This window comes from Corvus kubaryi, unplaced genomic scaffold, assembly GCF_017639235.1.
Source record: "Corvus kubaryi isolate FWS band 111438036 unplaced genomic scaffold, C.kubaryi_AGA036_p1.0 37397, whole genome shotgun sequence".
Lineage (NCBI taxonomy): Eukaryota > Metazoa > Chordata > Aves > Passeriformes > Corvidae > Corvus > Corvus kubaryi.
The window spans coordinates 11,337,470-11,363,933 of NW_024581136.1; the positions used below are offsets into that span (position 1 = coordinate 11,337,470).

Sequence of the window (26,464 nt, forward strand, 5' to 3'; positions counted from 1 at the left end):
CATCTGATGCACATTAAGAGGAGAAGTTCAATATCAGTGTTCCCCTAGACTTGCACAGGATACTCAGAATTTTATGGTACAGCACTTAGAATTTCATCCTGCCAAAGAACAGCCCACAAAGTGACTGGAATTTATTACAACAAGATTAAACAATAATAATAAGTTTACAGAACAGCCAGTATGAAGATGAACACACTCAGAAATCTTGAACACTGTGAGTTGTATCCATAGCCCTGAAACAGCAGGAATCAGGAGGGACTCCTCCAGTGAGACACAGGGATAACAACCTGATGCAATCCACCTCAAGCAGGACCAGTGCTTGGGAATCAGCGAAACCAGACCCTTTGTTTGTGAGCGATGAGAGCTTCAAAGTTTTAATGTTTGTAGAGAGATGTTTTCACCAAATATGATACACAGTGATTAAAATAATGAGCTGGAGCAAGCTGAAGTTATAATTGCTCCTTTTCCTCCCCTCCCCTGAGTTGGTCTGAGTGCTTCGTTAACTACCTTGATGAACCAATCAAGAGTTGGCTAAATCAAGGAAGGAGCAAACAAACCCTGGGAGACATCCCTACAAGAAAAGACACATTCTGGACACCGAGCTTTGAAGGCAAGCTGTATAATGAGAGCCGACTGTATCTCAAAATCCATGTTAGCTTGAATGAACTTATGTAATAAACATTTATCACAGAACATATGTCACTGAGCACCTGCCAGACTTCAGGAATAGAGCCAACGCAGCTTGAATCGTATATGTATTAAAAAAAACCCCCAACTTGGCGGCAGGAGGCTGGCAGACGCTTTTACTAGAAAAATCAGAAGTGATTTTGAGAGGAGCAGAAATTTCCTGAAACCTCTCTCACTCCATGTGGGAATATAGCACTTGGAAAAAGCAAGAGGCTGATCAAGCTGTGCTGAGTGGAGGGAGCGGGATGAGCTCCTCTGCTCATCCCCTCTGGAATTTGTCCCTGCATCCCCACTGCTCCCCTGCCTGTGCTGCTGCCCGTGGATGAGTGTTGTACTGGGGGCCCGTGCCTGGCTCTGCTCAAGCAGAGAGGCAGCACTGGACAGTGCAGGGCAGCTGCTGAAAAAACAGCAAGCACAGGGCTGAGCAGGGCTGGGAGGTGAATTTACGGTGAGAGGAATAAAACTACCCAGCTCAGGGGGGAAGTTAGCACCAAAATCAAGCAGAATGAGGTGGTTGAGGGATGAACTGAGACTGTGAGTGGGAAGGGGGTTCAGAGCAGCAGTGTTCAGTAGAAACCACAACAGCAGAAGGACAGGGCAGGATAGTGCATGGATTTGGGCAGGGTAGTAAGAACCTTGTCTGGGATTTTCTTCCTGGGCTGGTACTCCCTGAGGAGCAGACACAACACAGCAAGGAGCCAGGGATAGGAGGTGTTTCTGTCTGATACAATAATGAACATCAGGGCAAGCACAAGGCTGTGCCAGGCATGAATCGCTAAACTTTGGGCACAGGCTGTGTGTGAGAAGCTGGAGAGAGGTGTGAAGCAGAGGTGACAGAGCCAGGTGAGAGGAGAGGAAGGGGACTCCTTTGCCTTGCCACTGATGGGCATATCTGCACCAACTGTGCTTTGTCCAGAGCTACCCTGCTCTCTCAGGCACCCACAGCAGGGCATCCGTGACAGCTCCGTCCCTGCTGGAGGTGACAGACCTGTTTTCCCCTGCAGCACAATTAACTCAGGCCATGCAGGAGATGAGTGGGACTGTCCTGCTCGCAGGCTGTGTGTCAGCAGTGCTGGAGCAGGCGTGGGTATCTCTGAAGGGCAGTGCCTGTGCACTGAAGCCAGACCCTGAATTTCCTGTCTATCACACTTGCAAACCGACGGTCAAACCCAGCCCTGGGGAGCAGGTTCTCTGGGAAAGATGAGCAAGATTTGCTTTGCAGCTGATATCCTCATATTTTTTTACAAAACAAGAACTTGTTATGCACTCTTCCTGGCATATGGCTTCAAGCTTTAGGAACTCTGCAGAGCTACCTCAGGCTGAGGAAGGGCAGTGAGCGTAAAGAGTACAGAGAGCAGGGAAGAAGGCTACCCCAGGAAACAGGTATGGGATAGGTCCCCGGAAAGCTGACACTCCTTAAAGACCTGTCTAGGTTTGGAGAAGAGAGGAGAGAAGAGAGAGATCAGCTGGTCAGACTGTCCAAACTACACTTGAGTAAATCCAGACCCCCCCTTCCCTCCTGCTGTCTAACTTCAGCACTTCTCTGATTGCCATTATCACTGCATCTGAGCACCATGGGTTGTTTCAGTGTTTTTATCATCTTTTCCCTTCTGCAGGTGTCCTTGCTTCCCTCTGCAGATATAAATAAGAAACAATGCCTTGGGAAAGATTATCAGATGATTCCCAACTGACCCTTTGGACGGCTAACCCTAGCTGAAGTGACCAGGGACTTGCCACCTGACTATTGACTGACCATCTGCCCTGTGTTTGGGCTAGAACCAAGGGCTTGGAAGCAGCCCAGCACATGCCATGGTGGGGCTTTGCCTGACCCCATTCATTGTGGTGGTCCTACAGTGAGTAGACGAGTGTGAGATCAGATCCAGTAAGTGCAAGACTGAAAGGAAGCAAGAGGAAGGAGAGAGCAGAAGCATGAGGAAGAGTGAGCAAGGGCGTGTTGGTGCTGTCCTTCTGCAGGGATCTGCTGGCTATTCAGAGGAGCCTAAGGCTGAACAGCCTGGCTCAGACACTCAAGGCACACATGCCACTCATTTGCCTCCCCAAACGGCTGATCCCAGCTGCTCCATGGGAAGACAAGAGCCTATCTGGAGAGAAAACCCTCACTAACCACCTGATGGTACAATGCTGAGGACAAATGATTCGTTGTTATTGCAACTCTCCCTGCTGCACTGAATCCATGGGCACTCATCCAGGCTGGCTCTGCCACAGGTGTGCAGTGCTTACCTGGGCTACAGCTTGCTTGCTGGTCTTCAGCTAGTGTCCTGCAGTCACACCACTTGGGTTTTTTGCCCCTTCTCAGTGGAAATGTGAATGCTGGTCCTGTCAGTGTGTCAGATTCTGACCTGTGTTTCACCGCATGAATTGCTTCAATAAAACCCTGCTAAAGCAGAACCGTGATGATTCATGGTCGTGCATTTCTTCCACAAGTGTTGAATGTAGGCTAAGATTACAATAGATCTGGCATTGATAGGTGCTTAGATTCAGGGTCTTTTGTATTTAAAAATTACATGTAAAAAAAAAGTCTTGTTGAGGATTTGTGGAGGAAAATCATACTTTGAACAACTACAAAAAATATATGGTGCAGAAAGGGAGGTTTTGCTGAAAAAAAGTTCAAGAGACACCTTTCTCTTTCCCTCTCCTCAGCTGCCAAACACCATGGTTCCCCTCAGCTCCTCCTCTCTCCATTTTTGGATGAAGAATGTCTGTTTTGAGTAGCCAAAACTAAACAGAAGTTGAATTTCCCAGGTGGGAGCCGAGTTTCCTCAGAGGGGAGCTGGTGTGGTCACCCAGTGGCCCCTTACAGCAGTACCCTGCTTGTTTTACCATTTCTGGAATTGGGTGATTAAAGGGCAAACCCTTCCTTTCTGTGGTGCTGCACCACTTGGAAGATGTTTTACTCATCTGCCTAACCATAACCTACATCGTGATAATTAATGAGTCAACACTTCTTTCTGCACATGACAGTGGCTGGAAACAGGTAAGGCACTGACATAGGCAGGGGGGTGACGGACCCACACAGACACCCCCAGGGCTGACTCTGCACTCCCACCGCCCTGAGTAGTCTCCACTGGGGGTTGCACACGTGGGATGGACACAGCTCATCCGCCAGCTGTGACAAGAACACCCAACCCATCAGCCCAGCGGGGAAAGAAAGAGGCATGAAAGCGAGAGGAAGTGGAAAAGATCAAGGCGAGAGTGTAAGACAACAAGCTCACCACCGGAAAACAATAAAAATAAAATTGCTCAGAAATAGCATAACTGACATGCAAAGGAGATCAAAACAGGCCCTGAAAATATCTCCTGGCGGGGGGGGCAGGGGGTGTCTATGGTGGACACTATGGGGCAGCCAGAGGATGTGCTGCGGGTGGCGGGCAAGCGTTGGCTGTTTCGTGGCCACATCCACATCCTGCCTGGCTCCCCAGATTCTGACCTACAGGTCTCTGGAGGCTTTGGTCTCCTGGGACATGAGCAGCGCTTTGCGCCCCAGGGCACCAGAGCACAAGAGATGCTGCTGCTATCTCTGAGCCAAGGGTGGTGTAGGGGCTCTGTCAGGAAGCAGGTGCTGTTCCCATTCGGCTCAGCCCCACTTGTCCAACCACTCCTCTGGTGCAAAGAAAAGAACTTGGGTCCTGCTCCACTTGCCCCAGCACAGATTCAGAGCATGTGCTGTTTACATCAGCAAAGGGACTGGGAACAAGGGAAAGGAGAATCCAGTTCTTCAGGGTTTGCTTTACTGGAAAGGACAACTGCTCTCAACTTGCCTTCATGAGAGTGCTAAAGGCTTAAGCTGCTGAGGCATTAAGCATGCTTTGACCTTTAAGTAAAGATAAGGCTCCGAAGTCAGCATTGTTTTGCTGTAGGTTGCTCCTCTGCTTAGAGCTGAGCACACTTTTAAGCCTCACTGTGCTGTGTCCTGGCATGATTCAGATTGCTGTGAGCACAGCACCAGGGAGCAGGACCATGTCCTGTGGGCCCATCTCAGTTTTGCTTTTGCCCAGCAATGTGATCAGTAGCATTCAACCAGCCCTGCTGCCTATGTCTGAGGAGGTTCACTCTCCTGAAGCTTCAAGCACAGCCTAGACATCTCAGGTCCAGAATAATATGTCTTTCACTCCTTGCACAATAAAAAAAAAAGCCAACAGAGAAATCACTCCAAGCATGGGTAGATCTTCAGAGGAGTCCTTTGGGCTAATTTGCCCAAACTTGAAAGACCTAGTTGCAGGCTTGCGGCTGTTCTGGCAACTTTCCAGCTCCCTGTGAATCAGGGAACACTGTGACTGCCACTCAAGGACAGCAAACTGTTTAAAACATAATACCATATTCCCATCTGCTGCACTGAAATGCATGGATGCCCATGGACGTGTTATTCTTCATTCCCTCTATAACAGAGCATGTGATAGAGAGTTTCCTCCAAGGAGAAGAAGGGTGAATGAACACAGCCAGGGAATGTCATTGTGTTTCTTGAAAGCATAAAAGGTTGGGCTAAGTACTAGGGATTAATTATTATAGCTGCTTAATGATGCTAGGGATTTTTAATATTATTATTTCTGTGTCTTAGCCAGGGTCATGGCAACAGGAGCACTGGAGGGCCACCTGCCTGGGCTGTGCCAGATGAAGGTTTATATATGGGTTACAAAAGTCACTGAGACAAAATGCTGATGAACATGGGACGTGCCTGGGCTGGGGTCCACTTTGGCTAGCAGCAGGGACCTCCATCCTGTGGGTCCAGACATTCTTGATCAGAGTTGAGGGTAGTTCTAATCCTAATGCAAAGCTGCCTGGTCACCTTGAAACAGCTATCCAAAAATGGCCAGTCGACCTCCTTGGTCCTGTAAAAATACTGGCTGCATCAGGACTTCAATACCATGAAACACCAGTTTCTGCATTTTAATTCTGCTGCCCTGAGTGATGAAATGGGGGAGCTGGATGCTGGCAGCTCTTGCTCCTTGAATACTACTTAGCTCATGTTGCAGTAAAGTAGAAGTAACATGATCCTAAATGTGAAAGGATTTTTTTTTTTAATTCATGGTTTCAAAAAGCAAGAGAGAATTATGCCCATGTGTTGAAGGAAGTTTAATAAAGGTTTAATTAAGTGCCTCAATCTAGATTTAGATGTTCTCACTTCTAGTGCTGGAGCTTGGAGCTGTTAGTCATTAATACTCATCTCAGGTAACTTCCACCACCCTCAGCCCCTTACCTGACACATGCACACACTTGACAAAGATTGCTGATATCCTCTCTGAAAACTAATGAAATCACAGTGTGATATTTTGATTTCAAGGGCATCAAAGTGATGCAAAAAAATGATGGAATCAGGAGGCTCTGATACCACTGACACAACACAGCTCTTCTTGTCTCTAGATCTGAAAGCACCTTGAGAAGGAGATCTGAACCACCCCCTCTCTGTTCAAGAGAAACTGAGGCACAGCTCTTTCCAGAGATGCAACCTGCAGGTCTAGGGTAGAGTCTAGCTGCCCCAGCCCCAGGCCAACCTAACACTCACTGACCACACTCTCCCTAGAACAGAGATGGGATCTGCCATGGGCAGGAGATCTGTGTGTGTGTGTGTGTATGTGTTTGTGTGTGTTTGTGTGTTTGTCTGTGGGTACATGGGTTTTACAGAGAGAAGGATCTCAGACACAAACAAACAAAGAGGAAATAAATTCAATGGTCAGCTGGGAAAGCAGGTTCTGCCTTGGCTGCTTGGAGTCTAAAGGGCAGCAGTGGACACAGGAAAATGCTTTCTAAAGGCTGGAACAGTAACCAGATTTCTTCCTGAGATTATTTCACAATATTTGTAGTTCTTGTTTGCTGCACAGGAGATTGGGTAGGCAGAAAGGCCTGATCCCAATTTTGTGCTTTTCAACAGAGGAAAGTGCTCCCGACTTGCAGAAGGCTTCAAGACTGCTGCAGTAATTCACAAATTACTGATCTTCAGCAGAACAGAAATGGGAAAAGAAATTATTCTGTATGTTTCAATAGAGTATTGTGGAAAATTGAAGGATCATTAGCAAATCTTCTCCATATGGGGCTGGCGGTATACAGCTAAAGAACAGAAGGCACAGGTCTCTTCAGGTTATTAATAAAAGCAGCAAACATTTCCTTTGCTTACTAGTCTGAGTATGTCCAATTTTTGTTATGGGAAGAATGCCATGCCCTGATGAGGATTATTACATACATCACGTATACATGTGGAGATCCCACTGCATCTGGGAAAGGTTTGCTCGCTCCCCAGAGATGCCCTGGATTGCTGCAAACCTGAAGGTCAGCTAATCAAAAGTGCTTTTTTCCCCCTTCTTCCCTTTTCCCTTCAAGGCTGGCTATGCAGAGCTGCTAGAGTAGACACAGTGCTGCCCTAAAGGTGATTTCCCCAGCCAGTACTGGGATCTGGGATGCCCGGACACCCCCAGGAGGAGCAGAGCTCGAGGGAGATGCACAGCTTGCGGTGCTGTGCTGCGGTCACAGCTCCTAAGTGTCTGTGGGATCGACGCCTCTCTGGGTATCGCAACAACCTTCTCAAGATGACTGTGCTGGTGAGACAAGATAATGCTTGTGATAACAAGAGCCATGAGGCTTTGCCCCTGGAAAGTAGTGGGCTTAAGGCTCCAGGTTTGTTTCAGCCTCTCCCCCGCCCTCAGCAGCACTATGACTGAATCAAGGTGAACAGACTCAGCCTCTCAGCTAGCTTGGAAACTGGGGCACAAAGAGAAGTGACTCACTCCATAGCTACCTACCAGTCAGAAACTTGTCTAAGGGATAGGAACCTTGCAAGAAAACATAATTTTCCATAAGCAAGGTCAGCAGTTTTCTTCAGGCACTCAAGTCCGGGGCAGCCCCTGTAACTGGCAAAGTCCTCCTGAGCCCACAACCCCACCCTGAGCCCCTCCCAGCCCAACAGCTATCCAATTGCCCTGAGTGAGGGAAGAGGAGGGTGACATGGTTTGGAAGCTGCTCACAGCCTGCGGAGCAGGCAAAGCCATGCCCACCTTTGGCCTTGGGCACCCAAGACATGACTTGCTCTCTGCAGTGCCACCCCGAGCAAATGAGCAGTGACTTCACAGGAATGGCCTCACCACAGAGCAGGGACCTGGTTTCCTCACATGGCTGTGGTCCTTGCACCTTCTTAAAGGTTTCAAAGTCATTTGACACCCACCACTGAGACCAGAGGTGTTTTGGTATCCTGAGTCTTATCTGTAAGGCTTTGTCACTTTGGTTTTGGTGCCAGCCCAAGTCTCCACTGGTGCCAAAATTGACACCATCAAGAATGCTCCACTGCTGCTGATTGCCTGGGGAGCCCAGGCCTCAGGCTTTTTCCCTGACAATTCTACCACTAGATCAATATCTGTGCTTGAACAAGAGCAGAGCACTCAGAGATACCTCCAAATGCAAATGGGACACTTGCCAGTAATGGAGAATCCATCACAGCTCTCCAAAACTGTGCCAGGGTTTAATTAAGCCTCCCGATATAAACACATTTTATACCTAATCTGCATTTGTCTGGCTTCAGATTGCAGCCACTGGATCTTGTTTTACCTCCGATAACTGGGCAATTTGGTGTCATTCCACTCCCATTCCATATCACCTCCCAGCAGGACTTCCCTGGACCAGGGTTATCCCAGGCATACTTTTCCCTGCCCAGAAATGTTGCCTGAGTGGAGGGTGAGGGTTTCAATCTCTCATTTGACATTTCAGATGCCAGGCAGCCCATTCAGAGCTGTGTGGGCATGGGTAAGGGAGCTCACACATGTTTTCCCAGGGTTAGACTGGCTGCACATTTCCTCTGGATACTCTGCATGTGCCAAATTTGTTCCCCACACCTCAGACATGTTGGAGTCCCCATCCATCTCTCGTAGAGATTAGGACAAAGCTGAGAATGCACTAAGTGCTCTTCACTTGGTTTACTTCTTCTTGAGCTTGTTTTTCTTTTTTCCTTCTCTGCACCCTCCTGGACTGTCTTTTCCTTTGAGGGATGGAAGTGGTGCCCACCCCAGGATCACCTGGCAGAGGGATCACAGCTGCTTGGTTCACCGTCATTGTCTGGTTCAGCTTCTGCTCTCCTGCATCCCCTTCCTAACATCCTGCTCCTCCCACGGGCAGTCCTGCCTCCCACTCTCCCTGCCTCTGCTTGGTTTCTCCCGTGGAAACACGGCCCTCCACCTTCCCAGGGAAGCCGTGTCCTCAGGGGACACAGGCTGTTCGTCAGCCTAATGGATTGATTCAGTTTGACTTCCTCCTGCTCATTTATTCAAGTTTCCTAGAAAGCCTTTTTCACTGGAGGCTTCCTGAGCGAAGCAGGTGGTGTGTCCAGGCACGTGTACATGTGGGTCTGTGGGCTGGGGGAGCTGCATCCCAGACCCTGCTGTTCCCCCCAGCCCTGCTATGAGCTGTTCCAGCCCCGTGCATCCGTGCGGCGAGGGCTGCGGGGATCTCGGCATTTGTAGAATGAGCATCTGGGAATGTGCATCTGATCCTCAGGCCACGTGAACGGGGGGCTAAAAATAATAACCAACTGCTGCTCCATTCCTCAGCAGCATCTGGGAGAATTTGTGCAGGGAGGAGCAGCCATCATCCTCTAACACTACCCAGCAGCATCCCTCTGCTTTGAAACTTGGGTTTGTGCTTGTAAAAGGGGTCAAAGACTGCAAGCTAATATTTTTTAAAGGGTTTCTCTAGGGGAGGGTTATGTTGTGAATTTTCTCCTACTTTACCCATCTGCTGCTCTCCTGGCCATTGAAAGATGCTGCAGTTTTGCACTTGAAACCTCATTTGCCCTTTCCAGAGGAGCTGACACCAGTGCCCCCTGTATCAGTGCAAAGGTGACAGTGTTACAGAAGGAAGGCTATGAAGACCATCCCTGTGAATATGGGTGGAGACCACCTTTTTAGAGCAGTCAGTGCCTTCCCCAGCAGTGATGAGCAGAGAGCCCAGCTGTAGCAGATCTGCAAGATTGCTGGTGGGAACAGTCTCTGCCTTGACAATGCAGTGCCACTTTCAGTGTACTTTCAGTCATCAGCTTTAGCTATGCCGTCTTTGAGGTGGCACTGACCATTGTGGGCAACAGAGTCAAAGAAGAGTCACCTGTGGTGACACCTTTGTTTAAACTTTGCTATTCTGTAACACCTTTGTTAAAACTTGCTTATTCTGTAGGATTTCTTGTCCTCTCTCCTAATACGAAAATAGCTTTACCCAGAGATTTCTTTCAGTGAGCAAATACCATTTTCAACAAGGAACAGCAGCAGCATATGGATCAGGTGCTGCACATCGCAGGGAGAAAAGCTCAGCAGTGTCCAACACAGCTCACACCTGGATTCCCTGTTGTCCTACAAAAGGGCTGGGCAGCTCTGGAAAAGCAGAGTATGATTAAACCTCCCTGTGACTGGTTTCTTCCAATGTAAAATCAAATTAACATCACTCCTGTATTTCTTGGCAGAAGGTAGGGGAATCCTGCACAGGGATGCAGACAGCAGTACAGCCCAGCTGTGGTCCTTGGTGGATGCTGACTCAGCCCTGTGCAGGGGGTTTGTCTTCCTTTTCCTCCATCCCTCAGCCATCTCTGCTGCCTCAGGGGACACTGGAATGAGCAAGGACTGAGTGGGTTCTATCATGACCTACAGATCAGAGAAATGAGCGAGTCCTAGCAGCTGTTGAACAAGGAGAGAAAGGTTCCTTCCTGAGCAGGGAAGGCATCAGGGAGCAGAGCATTTCCACAACAGCTTTATTGCAGGTCCCCTAGCTCCCCAAATCTAGTGCTGTAGCATTTCAGGCTTGCGGATAGGATAACACCTCCAGGGCTGGGCAATTTATGGTTTGTGGGCTGCCTGTGGCTCATAGGCTGTTCAGAGCTGGTTCTTGTGCCAGCAGGCAGCAGTAGCTGTAGGTGGGCTGCTCCATAACCCACATCCCTGGCTGGAGGCAATGGGAGTAAACCCATCAAAAATGATTTTCTGGGTCACACAGCCACTGAGTGCTTGTCCCTCCTGCTTACCTAGAGAGCCAAATGAGGCCTGGGAGCATTAACCCCTCCCAGCACCATAGATATGGATTAGCATCTTTGGGATGACTCCATTGCCGTGCAAACATGAAGGTGCATCAGCTGTGGCCTGGTTTGTACCAAAAGAAAGATCAAAGCAATACCTGCTCCATGGAGCAGTGGTGTGTGTGTGTGGTGGTGGGACAGAAGCAGACCCAGGAGCACCACTCTGCTGCATTTGGCTTTCCCAGTGGGTAGGGAAATGCCTGTCTGGACTGAAGCTGTAACCACCACCAGGATGTGTCAAGACCATCCTGGAAATCCTTGTGTGAAATTGGGTCTCCTGGGAAGCCAGCCAGGAGCACAGGGTATAAAATGCCGTGGCAGGTAGTGAGCAGCTTGAGTCACACCAGGGCTGGGTCCCCAGGCTGCCATAGACTCCCACCTTGGGTGGGTCAGGGTGCAAGTGCCAGGTTCTGTGTCCCAAATTTTGAGGCAGTCTGGATGCATCACTGGCAGAAGGCCGTGTGGGGCAGAAGACAGCCAGCAGCTTGATGGAGGAGACCCAGCTTGGCAGTGAGATCAAGGCCCTGGGAGTGGGAAGGAAAAAGAGAGCAACCAGGAATGAGAACTGGGCTGGGATGGGGTGTGGGAAGCATAGCTCAAGGGAAACATCTGAAAGTCTTTCTGTGGGAGGACGAGATCTGGATTCCCCTGGAGCTGGCAGACCCATTGAGCCCTGATCCAGGCGTTTCCCAGCAGGCCATGGAGGTTCTGAAGCATCCCCACCCCTAAGCTTTGCTCTCAGCAGTACCCAGGGGAGCTGGGGAACGATAGCAACAGCTCTGCAAGCTTTGGCACCTCCCAGCTGGTAGGAAACCCTGTGGAGAAGCCCCATCTTCTTTGCCATTTGCCTTGTACAAGCCCAGATCCAGCCCCTGGATACCGACCCCTTATTTTGCATGGGAAGGAGACAGACTGGACAACCACGAGGAGTACCAAGGGCAGTATTGGAGCACCAGGAATGAGAGCAGAGGGGCTATTAAACATAGCTCTGAGTAGTGTGGCAGACCCTGACATGCTTAATTTCTGAGAGAAAAGAGAGGTGAGGTCAGGATGTTCAGGTGAATGTGGCATTTCTGCTACATGTGGTCAAAAATGGTGTATTTCTCTACCACTTTTCTCCTTATTCTTCCAGCCACCAAAACCATTCACTTTTTATCTGTAAGTGTAAATCTTTCTGCATTGGGAAATCTGTCTCCGACTCTCGGGTTGGAAACCCTAAACCTTCCGTGCTTCCTGGGAAGGAGGTGAGTTCCCTGCACACGCTATCTCCTCTCCCATCAGCTGTGAATCATGGACCATCGATGGCAGCACAAGCAGAGGGAGAGCAAGAGGTGATTAAAATCCTCAGGGAATGCTGCAGCCATCTCTCTGTTCTAAGCCTGTTGAGGTTTTCAGTTTTTAATTTAAAAATCCCCCATTTCCTACTGAAGAAACAGGAGGAAACTTCCAACTACGGAGTCCCCAACCTGTGGCCAAGCCACAGATTTGCTGTTGCTTCCTGGCTCCAAACTCAAGAACCTGTCTAGCCAGGGACTGGTGCTCAGAGCTGAGCCTCTGGGGGTGCTTCACCAGACTAGCCCAAACCGTGGCCCCCATCAGCAACACCATTCTGCTGAGTGTTCCTGAATCCAGATCATCCAGTCCCTCCCGCAGTGCACCCCAGGAACAGCTCCGCAGAGATTTACGCCTCTGCACAACATGAATCATGTCCAGTGACTCTTGAGCTGACCCTTGCAAGGAGCTCCTGAGGCATTGCATGAAAATTATTTATGGGCGGTTTTTATTGCCTGTAAAAGGATGTAGAAATCGGGCAGCACCCTTGTGGTTTTCTTCTGTCAAATTATGATCAAGGTTGCTATTTTGCTGCCCAAATATTTAAGCGTGAGACAGAAATCTTTACAAGGGCTACCACATTCCTTAGGTTATCTCTATTGGTCCTGCCTGGGCCTATAAATACTAGAGGGACTACCAAAGTAAATAACACATTTGCCTGCACATATGTTGCTCCAGGGGAACTCCTATTTCCTTCACCATGGAGGTCAGTAGGTCAGGGACTTGCTTGCAAATCAATAGAAAATTACCTTTCAAGTGACACCTGCATTAACCTTTGATTCTTGTTGGTCTAGATGAGGTTAAGGCCGCCAGTCCCTATAGGGAGAGTCTTCCATTGTGCCTGTGATTTATTTGAATTATGATTTATTTGCATTATCTGTTTCCCTCCTTGATCTTTGGAATTGCTGGCACAGTTCCCACACAGCAGGCAGAGCCGTTTCCCTGCACACTGGTCGGGAATGGCAGGAGATCCACAAGGCTGTGCTTTCTGCTGACAGGTGTCAGAAACAATAAGGAAAACGTATATGTTTGGAAATGAAGAGAAAACTAAAACAAACAAGGGGAAGAAATTATGAAGACCCACTTGTCAGCATAAACCTTTTCTACCCAAAGGTTATGTCCTGAGCTCAGTCATTAATGACAGCCATAGGTCATTGAAAATGAATGAGTTGTAGAAATCAAACTCACTTGTCATTACGGCTGAGCTATAAAGAAAATTGCTGGGTCCTACAGCCTCCAAACTGGTGTGAATCACTGGTTATTTTCATCAGGGGCTGGTTCACACCTTGTATCTCTTCCAACTTGTGTGAAGAAATCAGACTGGTCATTTCATGTTTCAGATCTGCTTGTTCCTTTTGCTGTCCATCCCTTGCATTGCTGCAAGGCTGTGTTGGTCTATCAGGAGCAAAGAACTTAGCAGAGCACCCCATGCTCGCCTCATCTCTCACTCTCCCATGGCAGTGCCAATGTGTTACAGCTCACTGTCGTGCTTGCCTCCATCTCCCCTGGCCAGGACTGCGTTTAGCAAAGGGATCATGGTCCTGCTCTGGACCTGACAAAAGGGTCCTCAGACCCCGTGCTAGATGCTTTCTCCATAAGCCAATTAATGTGGGAATTTGGCTGTGACTCCTTTCCCTCTCCCCTCCCATAGAGGTTCTAAGACACCCCTTTTCTGGGTATTATTAGGCTTCAATTGTCATGCAGGGACTCAGGGACACAGATCTCTTTCCATCACTTCAGAAGCTGTGTCTCAGTGTAATGAGGTGACTGCGTCTTTTGTTTGTTTGTAATTCCTCCTTTGCACCCCAGAGAAATACTATTTGGTTGCTTTGCTGCTGGTGGAAATCCTTCTGCAGAGCTCTGTGCAGACGTGAGGGATGTGGTGATCTTTGGAAAATAGCTGACATGTGCCAAACAGCTCCTGCAAGGGCTGAATTCCCAGTCAGCCCAAGCAATCCCATCAGGGTGCGTGAAATGCTCAGTGGGCCTCAGATAACACTGAGAAACACTCAACTGGCAGGAGGGCACTGTGTCCTCAAGGCCACCGTGGTGGTTTGACAAAAATCTGCTGGCACAGGCCACCACTCTGCCCCTGCCACCCCTCTTTGGTCCATGGGAACATCCCAGGCGCAGGGGTCCATGCAGCTCCCTGAAGCTCAGCTTCCTGTTGCTCTAGGCATGTGCATTTTTGGCCAGTGGCTTCTGACTGTCACTTGGGACCTGTGGGTGCTTCTAGAAAGCAATTAACAGCCAGAATTAAAATGGGCAGACCATAGGACTTGGCACTCTGCAGTTGGCAAACACTCCTTACCCCTCTGGCTTACTCCAAGCCCTGAACCTCGCTGATTGTATCCTGTTAACAGGCTTTAGTTCTGGATGCCATTGAGAGCCTGCCAAGCACAATCTGTAGGATGTTTTAATTGGAGCAGAGAACAGTAATAAAAAGACCTTTGCCCAAGCCCTGCAGATGAGGCTAACAGGAGGGGAGGACTGTGCCACTGCTCGGTCACTTCCCTTGCACTGTCCTTGTTAGAGGGAATGGACCCGAGGTCCCAATTTGCTTGCCGGCCATCTCTTCTGCCCAGCTGCTTTGTGCACAGCAGAAATGTGCTCTGACCACCCAAAGCCACCCAGGCACAGCACAATTTTCTGTGGCTTCCTGAAGCCAGGGAGGCAGTGGCATTCTGCAGGGTCTCACCTGAGAGGCTGGGAACACCTGCCTGAGTGTCCAGAACAGGGGTGAGAGGTTAAGACATTCCCGTCCTATAACTGCTATGGGAACAGGTATCAAGAAGCATCTGGAGAAGAGCTTGCAATGTAATGTCCTCCTCAGCCCACTTACATTCAAGTGATTTCATTTTTCAAGGATCTTCCTGGGAATCTGAGGTGACCAAGTCATCACCTCTTTATGCCACTTTTGGGACACTCACTCTCAGCAACTGAAGCTGAATCACAGAACGGGGCTGGAACAAGTCTGTGCTTTATCCCAGAGGTTTTTTCCCAAAGAGACTGCTGATCTGCAGCTCTGCTGGTAAAAGCTCAAGCACTGGGACTGCTCTTCCACCTGGGACCCTCAGCAGGCAGCAACTGTTTCCTGCTTTCCACCCTCCTTTCCTTTTGGTGCCTGCTTTGAGCTGCTTGGTGTTCTTGCTGCGCAACATCACACAGAACCTGCATTCTGCTTCACAAAGAGCTGCATTCGCACGGGGGTCAGATGGTGCCCCTCCAATCTGCTGTGCACATGCTGTTCAGTCAGCAGGAGAACACCAGGGGGACAGGCTTCAGTATGGCAGCAGTAAAATCAGTGCTGCCACAGATTTCAAAGGAGCGATTGCCAAGGACCAGCTTGTCCACACAGTCCCTTGAGGACTGGTATACGTAGTCACTGTGGGCTTCACCAGGCCCTGCAGGTCCCATGTGGGCTGGAAACAAAGTCAGGAAGAGATCATCCTAGATTATATGACAGCAGGTTAGAAATCTAGTCTTGGTCCCCCTTCCGTAGCCCAGCCTTGCCTGGGCATCCTTACTGAGGGCAGCATGGGTGGCATGGAGAAGGATGGGGCTGCACGGGGTGGGGAGGGTGGTGGGTGTCAGTGTGGGGGCCCAGGTCACAGCATCCCATCCATGCTGACTGAAAGCACAATGTCTCACCCGCTGCCACGCACTGGCACGGCGCGACCTGCCGAGGGGGAGTGCGGGTGAGGGGTTTGACTGGGACCTCAGTTTCACTTCCTGCCCTGTGTGGGGAGAGATCATTAAAAATATCTGACTAAGGCAGACTTCTCTGCTCTCGGTATTACTAAGCCCTCCAGACTCCCCAGCCCCCTGCAGTGACAGCGATGTGGGCAGAGCTATTTCACTTTCCCCTGGTTTGCAGACTCACAGGTGTGCAGGCAGGTGTACAGCACTGCACACCTCCTGGCCTCTCCCAGCCTTGCTGGAGCACAATCCTGTCTCCAACAGACCTGGGGGGGGTCTATGGGTCATAGCTTCTTAATCCTCAGAGAGCTCTGAGGATACCAAGTCAGGGTAATGTGGATGATGCTGAGGGACGTCAGGTGGGGATCAGGTGCTGGAGGTGCTCAGAGCAAGGGAAGGTTCGGGACCTTGCTTGCCAGGTACAGCACAGCTGGGCTGCACAGCTACCTCCTGTGTGGTGCTGCAGAGGGGCAAATCTTGACAATATCACTCTTAGCTGTCAACAGATTGTTCACAAACTGGTTTCCTCTTGGATTAGTATGGTTACCATGAAAAATACAAGCATTTTAGCATCTGGCCCTACAACTGCAATATTTGTTTTAATGACCATGCTGACTAATGCGCACAGTACTTTACAAATCTGTAACATGCCTTTTCTTGCCAGAGTAACTTGCACCCTGTGCACATACAGACATTGCAGCTTAGAGGAACAGTGGTTTGTAATTTGATGTATCCTCTTGCACATGTACTAGGTCCTGTGGTGCAATTAGATGCTCTCTTTTGCAAAGGCAATAGTAATTAATGCTTCTGCAGAAGTCTGGGAGTTGGGAGTGGGACAGGACACGTAAGATGAGCTAAAGCCAGGGTTGAAAGGCTGTCAGAAGCTCATATCTCATATCAGAAGCTCATATCTGAAACAATCAAGAGAAGGCACAGCAGGGCACCTGGAAAGAGTGTTTTTTCTTCTTCTTCCACTTTTGCCTTACTAAACCTTTTTATTGATTTCAGTGCAGATACAGACGTAAATACGACACTTACATGGTCTGTCACGCAGGCCAATGTTTCATTCCATATTTCCAAATCCCAGATTCACTGACTCTTGGGCTAGATCCACTTTTCTTGTGCATTTTCTGCCCATCTCCAGTGCCATTCTTCCAGCTGATGACTGCTATGGGATCCTATAAGAGGTTGGATTAGATTTCAAAATGGGTGAGATTAACCTGGGGCAAAATATCCACACACCACCTAAGATCTAAATCCCTAGAGTTTTGTTGCTACAGAATATTCATGTTTTCACTCTGTTGGTGAAACCAGGTGACAAACTGCAGGTGGGAATCTGCTGGTATTCATATTGGGCTGCATGTAAGTGGAAGCTGCCATATCTGTCCATGAATAACTTGACTGGCATTGTTGGGCTCTGCTCCTGAGAGCTCAGGTGAGATGGCATTCCACCAGAAATGCTGAGCTCTGCTTGCAAATACATGGGGACCATCTGAACCTTGCTTGTGGAGTCATTTGGAGAGACAGATCCAGGAGAAGATGTGAAGGGTGGATGGAGCTGCCCACCCATGTCACCATCCAGAGGGAGGTCAGTGGTGCTGACTGGGGCTGATCAGAGCTGTTGCCTCCCTGGAACAGGCTGTGCCTGTGGGGAAAGCCCTGGCCACCCTCCCACTGCTGTCACTTCACATGGAGCCAGTGAGATGGGAGCAGGGCTGGCACCCCGTGGGAAGGCAGTGTGGAGGAGGCACCCAGAGCATTATTTCATGGCAGCAGCAGAAGCTGATTAATAAGCCCAGAGGTGCTGGACCAAGCCCACTCTGGAGAGAGAGTTTTCAGTGAAACCAGCCTCATTTTTCCTCACAGAAGTGACATGATGGATAGCAGCAGTGGTGGAATCACTAATAGAGCAAATTATTTCCTGCACAGGTGGATCTCTGAATTTAAACCCTGGGGGCAACTTGTGTGGGGATGCTGCTGAGTGGGAGCTGATGCAGACAAAGCCCTTCAGAGTGAACATACAGCAATGCTCTCCCGGAAATTAAACCCTGACGGGGATGTGCCTTTGGAGGCTGGAGCACATCTTATGCATTTGGCAGTGACCCCATCCCCTCCTGCACAGGCTGCTCCTTCAAAGCAGAAGAGATTGGTCAGACCTTGGGGGCCATTTTTGTACAAAGTAGTCAGGAATTACTGAGACGTGGCTATTTTCAAAGTTTAATTTAAAGGAGTTGGGCATTTTTCATATGATTTCATAAAACACAGGAGAGGTCTTCCTTAATAACTCTGATTTTTAGGAAATGTGAGGCTACATGTGCTGTTTCCATCACCCCAGGGTGCTGCAGGTGTGTGGAGTGCTTAGGATGCTTCAGGGAGGAAGGAGGAAAAGAAAAGCTTTTGGGATGAAGTGGTTTTTGTTCAGCTAATCAAAGCTCCTCACTCAGGGCTAGGACAAAGCAGACAAGACCTCTCCTTTTTTTCCTTTATCAGATGAGAGGGGTCTCTGTTGGTTGTCATCATGCAGGAAGTTGCAGGTTGCTGTTACCCTGAAACCCTGGGCAATCCCATGCTCCAGAGCAATGGCCTGTGCTGAGCAGTGCAGCTCCTCTGGGTGCTGGTGAGGGACATCTGTCAGTCAACACTGATCCTTCACAGGTCACTCTGAGCAAGAACTGCCTCAGCCAGGTGTGGTCCTGGCCTGCAGACCCCAGCCCCAGGGTCAGGGCCCACCTCCCAAGCTTCCAGTGCTGTCCAAGGGTACTGGCCATCGGCTTTGGACAGGAGAAGCTGAGTGTGGCTGGTGTTGGGTGAGCCCTGGGTGGCAGTCCAGGGGTGACTGGTCCGTGCAGGACACACTGAGTTGGTGCACCAACTCAGTGTATATCAGGCTGGTCCTCCAGCCTTTCCAGAGCAGCAGGGGTGGGAAAAAATGGGTTAAGGGAATGTGAATGTGTGTTTGTGTACATGTGGGTGCAGGACAAAGTGTGGAAATAAAGGTGAAGCACACACCACATGTGTGAGGATGGGGCTTGGAAAGGAAAAATTACTTCACCACAAAACAGAATTCCTTTACCTGTTTTTCTCATAAAGCAGCATGAGGATGTTTCTGCTAAAGCAGCCTCCTTTCACAGCAGCTGCATTATGAAATTGCCTCTTTTTAACAAATCCATCTGCCTGCTTTTTAATAAGCAGGGCTTTCCACCATTGTATATGTGCGAGGTCTGACCTTTTCATAGGAAAAAACATTCATAACCAAAAACTATAAATAGAAGCCTTCAGACTGGAGCAGATCAAGATGTAGGTTTTGTGACTTTTTTTAAAAAAAACAACAACATAATGTGGAAGGGAAAGGAACAAGCTCTTTTAAAAAGTCATAAACTTCTGTTATTGCCTTAAGCTTACTTAATATTTACCAAAATATTTAATGAAAGACTTAACAGTAAGGCTTACAAGACATCTGTATCAAAGCAAGTATTTTTACAAAGGAAAGGAAAAAAAAGATTAGAAGTAGATTTAGTTTAGGAAAAAAGGTATTTCCCCCAACTACGTAATGAAAACTTTATACAAGGTTTGTATTGCTAGGGTAAATTTGGTTTTGTATTTTGTTCATGTTCTTGTTCTGCAAGCTCTCATATTATACATGTAACTTTGCTCCTGAGTACAGACACTTAGCCTTCAAAGGGACTACTCATGTGAGAAAAGCTCATCATTCATTGTTTCCACTTCAAGCCATATTTGGTCCTGTGTTTTAAGTCCCAGATTCTGAAGGCAGGTGATTACATAAGAATCTCAGCTTTCTTTAAAAAAAAAAAGGGTGGGGAGGGGGGAGAAAAGTGAGTTCTAAATCTTGTGGTTGAAGAGAAAGCTTGAAAACATATTCTCCACAGAGCTTCAGACAGAAGGCAAATAATAACAAAACGAATCTTCCATCTAAGTCTGCTAATCACTGACATTTCTTGATTGGGAGCAATATTTGTTAAGTGTACAACAAAGGAGTTCAAGAAAGGGGAGTAGGAAATGATCAGTGCAATTGTGGCTTATTTGAGCCATGGCAGCAAATCACAGTTGCCACATGCCAAGACCCTCAGTGGATCTGCTCACAGATGCTCTGAAGAGCTTCACTTAGCAAACACTCAGGTACGTCAAAGTGAATCAAGAGGAGCTTTGGTTAACATGTATTTAGCTCATCTGCTCATCCCATGCCTCAGATTCTAGGATATGCATATCTCCTCTGATATTTAATACGGCACAGAAAATAAATCAACTTGCCTGGTGCTGTCAGCATGGAACTAAAAATAAGATGTTAGCTATAGCCACTGAAGGGTGCAGTGGTAATACAATACTTCAAGTCTCTCTGTTCCTTTTTGATATACTTCAGCAGACTAAGAAATAATTACACTGATCCATATTTCATCAGTCATTGTAGGCTGAGCATCTTTTATGACCATCGTATAGCTCCTCAAGTGTTGGCTACAGCTTCCTTAGAGAGGTATCCTTTTGCTGTGACTGCTCAGTGCCAGGCTCCTTTCTCCTAAGAGGCAGCACCTCACCATCACCGCTCCTCAGCGTAGCACAGCGACACTGAGCACCTCCAGTACCGCGGCACTGCTCATGTGAGGAGCCAAGTCATGGGGTTTGCCCAACACTCACAACAAAGAACTTTGTCTCTTTTCTGCTGCAAGGAATTTTAGGATGAATTTATGTCACCGCTTCCCCAATAGCTATAAATTTTTTTCATATATTGAAAATGGGAACCTACTTAGAGACCGTAGAGGTAAGAGTGGGACAGGGATTCCTGCAGAGATCTCTGTGGACACAAGCACGTGTGCACACTCACTGCACGTAGGGTTTGCCCCGTAGCTTCATTTCTCCCAAAGGATGATGACCTGTTAGCCAAGAGCCTCCCAGGCAGGAATGTTTGAAATGTCTTTCAGAAGCTGCAATTGCTGCAGAAGTATCAAGGCCCAAAAGTCACGCAAATGATACACAAACCCGTGGGGCAGCCAGGAAAGACGTCATGAATTCTGCCTGGGTGTTTGAAGAGAGGGGAACCCCACCATCCACATGCAGAAAAGTGGGGCATGGATTTTGCCCAGCACCTGCTGTGTGTCTGCTCTCCATCACTTGGGCTGGATGCCAAGATGGAAGAGGGGCTGTCCTTGGGAGAACTTGAACTCTACAAGAGATGCCAGTTCTAAGAACAAAAGCATTCCTTTCTGCAGAGCTGCCCTTGAAGTGGTCATTAAGGTGAAATCTGGGCCTGCGGAAGCTGATGGCAAAATCTCCATGGACTTTGGTCCAGTCCAAATTCCACCCCTTGGGTTTGACTGCTGTCCAGCCGATGCCTAAGCCTGAGCCTGGCCTGCTGCCCTATGCTGAGTTTCCTTCTGCAGCCATGGAATGGGGCCTAGGTTGTATCTCACCAATGAAACAAACAGAACTGTATGATGCAAGGGTGTTTGAGTCATGATTTTCATCAGCGTTTCCTTTTCACTGAGCTCAAAGTCTAGTTTGAATGCAGCCTACTATTTCAGTCCACAAGAAAAGGCTACATAGAAAATAGGTTTTGAATCAGATGCTTTACATAAACCATGGGTTTTACTAAAAACTGATCCATTCTGCTCTTTTTCACTCCTACAGTAGCGACTCAGCAGGGAAGCATTAGAAGTTTCAGTACTTTCATCTTGTCTCAGAACATTTAAGGTGGCAAGAGTGGGTAATAATAATAATAATAATAATAATAATAACAACAACAACAACAACAATGAAATCATTCTCCACAACTGGTTTATTAGAGGAATTTTGCCAGACATGGACATAAGTCATCCAGAAATAGGTCATGATTTCCTGAAATGTATCTGAAGTGCAGGATTATTCGCCAAGTAAACTATACCAAATAAATTCTTCTCACTGTTAGTCGACAGTACTCTTATTTTGAGTTGTTTTGACTGACTAGCAGCATGGTTCACATGGTGAATATCTCTGTCTTGATTGGGAACTGGGGCAGGCACCCAACTTTAACTGTGTGCCAGATGTCTCCTGCTGAAGCCAGCCATAAATGCATGTTCAGTCTAAGGGTACACAGGGAGGCTGGTTTTGGTGACCAGTCCATGTGCCAGTAACACAGAGGCCTTTTGGCAGCAATGGGCTCAGGGCTGTACTAAACCTAGAGATGCTGCAGTGGGGAACAAAAGTGACCTTTTAACTGCCCTTCCTGAGATTCAGATGGATGGGGGGAATGTCCTGAAACAGCCAGGTAGGGGATGAAACTGTGAGGGCTATGGGAAAATGAAACAGAGCCCTCCTTCGGTTTGGACAAAATAAACTGTGATCTCTCTTTGCTTTGCACCCAGCCTTGCTCAGTCCTGGCTGATACACCTGTTTTTAATGTGCTTGCTGGAAGTTGCCTGAGCCCAGTGTTGAGTTGGTGGTGGGAATGACAAAACTCTTTGTACGAAGACCCTCTGGGGCAGCTTAAGGTAGACTAAAGCCCACTGATGTCAGCTGGAAACCTTTCAAAGTGTGTGGCAAATAACATGAAATTCCAGCAAATAGAAGGTATGAGAAGTCTGTCAAGGCCATCACAAATGAGATTTTTGTCAAAAGATCAGTCATCTGTCCCACTGCTTGCTTTTGAACCCATCCCACAGTATGAAGCAAGGAGATCCTTGCCAGTTTGGACCTCAGGGTTTATTGTAATCCTGTGCTGCGTGTGGGAAAGCAGGAAACTTCCCTGCTGTGCTTGGAATTGTAACTCTATAGACGTGTTTATACGTGTGGGGTTTATTCCTTTATGAGAAGTGGGATAAATTAGACTTGAACAAAGCCAGTGACATATCCACCCTAGGGAATTACTCTGTCTGCTTATCACTCTAATGCCCACTCCATCATTCTAACCACACTAGTTAAAGAAAAACACACTCTTGACCAACATACAAGCATGAAAATGCAGGCTTTTCTGCTTTCTAAGGTTCTGACAGAACAAAGGTGATTTAAATGGGTTGTAAATTAATTTCTGTGTGCATTAAGACTCTTAACACAGCTTGAACAGTATAAAAGAGCTTTGGGTTCACTCAGAATTAGCCTGAATAAATTCAGAAGGCCATATTTCTTCACACAGCACATAATCATTTCCAAAGAATCTGTCATAAAAGGGGATGATTGAAACAGATTTCCTAGTGGATAATTTCCTGTCTGTCCCTTGCACTTTCATCTGAAGAAGCTGAATGCCAAACTCATGGTCACCAGCGTGAAAACTCCATTGATCTCAGTGGACTTTGGTTGAGCTCTGAAAGATATGAGAACAGATACTGAGAATTTGGGTTTCTGGATCTTGGGGAAGCTCTGTCCCTATTTGACACAGCACAGCGAGACCAACACATAGCAGAGCTCCTTCCCATGGCCATCGTGCTGGGATCCCCATTCTTGTTCAATCCTCTCAACACAGCCAGTGTGACATGGGGTTATGGCAATGAGAGTAACATGGACCCATGATCTGGGAAATAGATCTTAAACTGACACGGTTGGAGATTACAGGAGCAATTCACTGATCAGGTGCTGTGGCTCAGGATGGGAAATCTGTTCAGGTGGACCTTCCCCACGTTTCCCACTGCCATCCCTCCCCTGCTCCACCTCAGCAGATGACAGCAGGGTTAATTAATGTGTCTCCAAGAAGGACATAAAGATCTGTAGTGAGTGTCTAGGGAAGCTCCTCACACTGCTTTCTTAATAAAAACCCCTCTCTCACATCACAACACATGAATCTTTGCTCCCATCGGAGCTGGGACAGCTGATGCAGTGGGTAGAACCCTGGTGCTAGCTGAGGTAGCTGTTGCTGACTTGAGTTAAGAATGAGATTGTCAGTGAAATGAATTGATGGTTTCAGTTCCAGATCTGGCAGCCAAATTTAAAAAAAAAAAAAAAACAACAACAAAAAAGCCAACCAAAAGTGGGCTGTGTAATTCAATGTTTGCTCTCAGGAAGCCACACAACACAGAAGTCGAGCGCAGGGACCCATATCTCTGGCACTTCAACACCAGCTCCTCTTCCCCAGCCACAGGAGGCAGGAGAGGGAGGCAAGGACCCTGCCTGTAATGCTGGCAGCACCCAGGGCCCCAGGGGGTTTGCTCCTGTGTGTGCCTTCTCTGGGAAAAAGAGCAACACCAGGGAAAAACAGTGAAGTGGAACGCAAACCTCTGTCTCTGTGAGATCTCATTCATCCCAAGACTGACTGAAATGATTCAGATATAAATATTATCATACCAGAGCTTGGTGGCATTTTCATTCAAGTACAGAATACAAGGCAATTTCACTTAACCCTCCCATGGCCAGAAGATGTAGGACGAAAGCCAGATTCATGAAAGCTGTTAAGCCAACATCCCTGTATCTCCAGCCAGTTACACCGGTGTGAGTTTCACTGATGCCATCTGAGGAATTGCAACCAGCTTTCAAAGGTTTTAAAAGTACCCACCACATCCCTGTGAGAGAAGTAAAAAACCACCTCTTTCAACAAAGAGGGAGAAGGGGACACTAGAGAGAAAAAGTGTGAATTTAGGAAGCTGGTGGCAGAGCACTGGGGAGCAGGCAGGAGCTCCTGGCTGGTGAGAACATGGCCTTCCTGAGCAGGCAGTCAACAGGACGAGTAGCAGGAACAATGAGATAAGCACTGCAATGGAAACAAACACCTTTTTTTAGGCTCTCTGCACCAAGCTGCTGCTGCTGCTACTTTTATCATACCATTCATTTGGGAAGAAAACAGTGCAGCAAAGCAAGGTACACACACAAAGCTGCACACCATGTCTGAGCTCACGTCAGTTACCAGCCAAAAAAATCTAGTTGTTAAATTATTTCATTTAATGGTTTGGGACTGCAGTGATCTTGTACAATGTTAAATCTTTGGAAACTGGATACAGCTGAGTTAATCCTTCTGAGCAGGACATGGATGATCCACAACAGGACTGAGGACCACAAGTGGTTGCTAACTTCTTCTGGGCAGCCAAAGCCAATGTTTCCATCATTAGTGTCTTCCATGGAGGCTCGAGAGCTGTTTTACAGACAAACACATACACACGTGCACGTGAAACCCCCTGGCAAAAACAATGGTTGTTTTGCATGCCAAATGTGTCAGTTGCATTTCATTTTACGACTGAATTCATTCTCAAGTCACGAATGCTTAAAAAAAAAAAAAAAAAGGCTTAGTGAGTGTTTAAATTTAGGGCATTAATTTTGCATTCCAGTGTAGAGGGAACCCAACAGTCTCAAACCTCGGAAAAAGGCACTCCACCTCTGCTTTATGGGCAATTTCATTCTGCTTGTGTTTCCAGAGCCTACTTCAAAGCACAGATGCGTTTCAGGTAAATAATGACAAGCTTCAGAACAAGTTTTCCTGGTAACACAAATCACCTCACTAATGAAATCAGGGGAGAAATTCAGAACAACTTGATATCCATCTGCCTCAAATCAAATCCTTCCATTTATATGCTATAAGTAGGGGCCTGATTCCTCCCACAATCAAATCAGAGGCGAAACTCCCACAGATTCCAGTGGGAATGGGGTCAGCTCTTTGTGCTTGCTGGATAACCATTGCCTGAATGTGGGTGAGGATGCCCTGGTCCATCCAGAGCGAGGCAGAGGATGTGCTGTGGGTGCAGCACTAGACAATGGGTTCAGGTTCAGAAGAATATGAGGCACCTTCCCTCAGCACAGAGAACACTTTCTATAGTTTCCACATTTCCTTCCTGCTCATGTCAATCATGCATGGGGGAAAACAATGAAGAAACACCAACCCCACATGGAATAAAGTAATGGGAATCTGAGAATGAGCCACATGCTGAAAAGAAAAGTCATTGCATCCAAGATTGAAAGTATTGACTGTCTGGACTGCCAAATAAATCAGACTAGCCCTGGGGACTTGGATCTATACCTGTACTTACCTCTTCACCTCAAACCTCAAGGGCAAGCTTTCCTTTTGCTTTGGAGGTCTGGAGGTGGGCAAAAGGTGCAGCTCTTGGTCACCTTCTTGTGCATCGCTGAACCACTTGCCTCCCTGCAGGCTGCTGCCTGCTTCCAGAGACACTCCTCTCAGATCCCATCAGTCTTCCCAAAGGTTCAGCTGTGGTGTGAGGGAAGCTAGATGTCCACTTGGCTTGGCAACAAAGAGAAAAAAATTGTACTTGAACCTGGAAATTTACAGGAATGCAGAGCAGCCGTGTTGCTAAGCCAGCTGCAAACCTGCTTTGCTCGGGGCTCTTCCCTTTGTAGGGTTGAAGGAATGAGGCACGTGTTGCCAAGTAGGACATCAGTGCTACAAACAAATGGAAGGCCCTTATCCCACCAGCAATCTCGACCTGGTAACGGGCGGGCAGCTAGAGTAACAAGAAAGCTCGGCTCCTTCCTACTCACAGAAAGGAGAGGCGGTAGGATACAGGTTATAATTAGAGCCACCCACAGCAATTTTGGGGAAGCTTCAGTGTATGGATTGGGATCTTATTGTTAGTGCTGCCAGCTCACCATCTGCTTGGACTGAGCCAGTTCAGAAATCCAGTGGCTGGCACTCTCAGACACATCTCCTGCTCGTCTGGAGTTTAGCAGTGCTTTAAGCCGCCTCTGTGCCTGCAGGAGAGTCACAGCAATAGGAATTTCTGTATAAGCCTTTAGCCTGACTGTCCTCCTAATTTAAAGGATTAGCTTTGG

At 47.9% G+C, this 26,464-nt stretch overlaps 1 long non-coding RNA gene across 1 annotated transcript; it reads right to left on the bottom strand.

The window, feature by feature from the left end:
• Positions 1-24,607: 24,607 nt before the first annotated feature.
• LOC121671275 lies at positions 24,608-25,984 on the bottom strand. The gene is made up of 2 exons (XR_006018465.1): positions 25,705-25,984; positions 24,608-24,815 (listed from the first exon to the last, which is right to left on the bottom strand). It is a non-coding gene; the product is annotated as an uncharacterized LOC121671275 (long non-coding RNA).
• Positions 25,985-26,464: the final 480 nt, after the last annotated feature.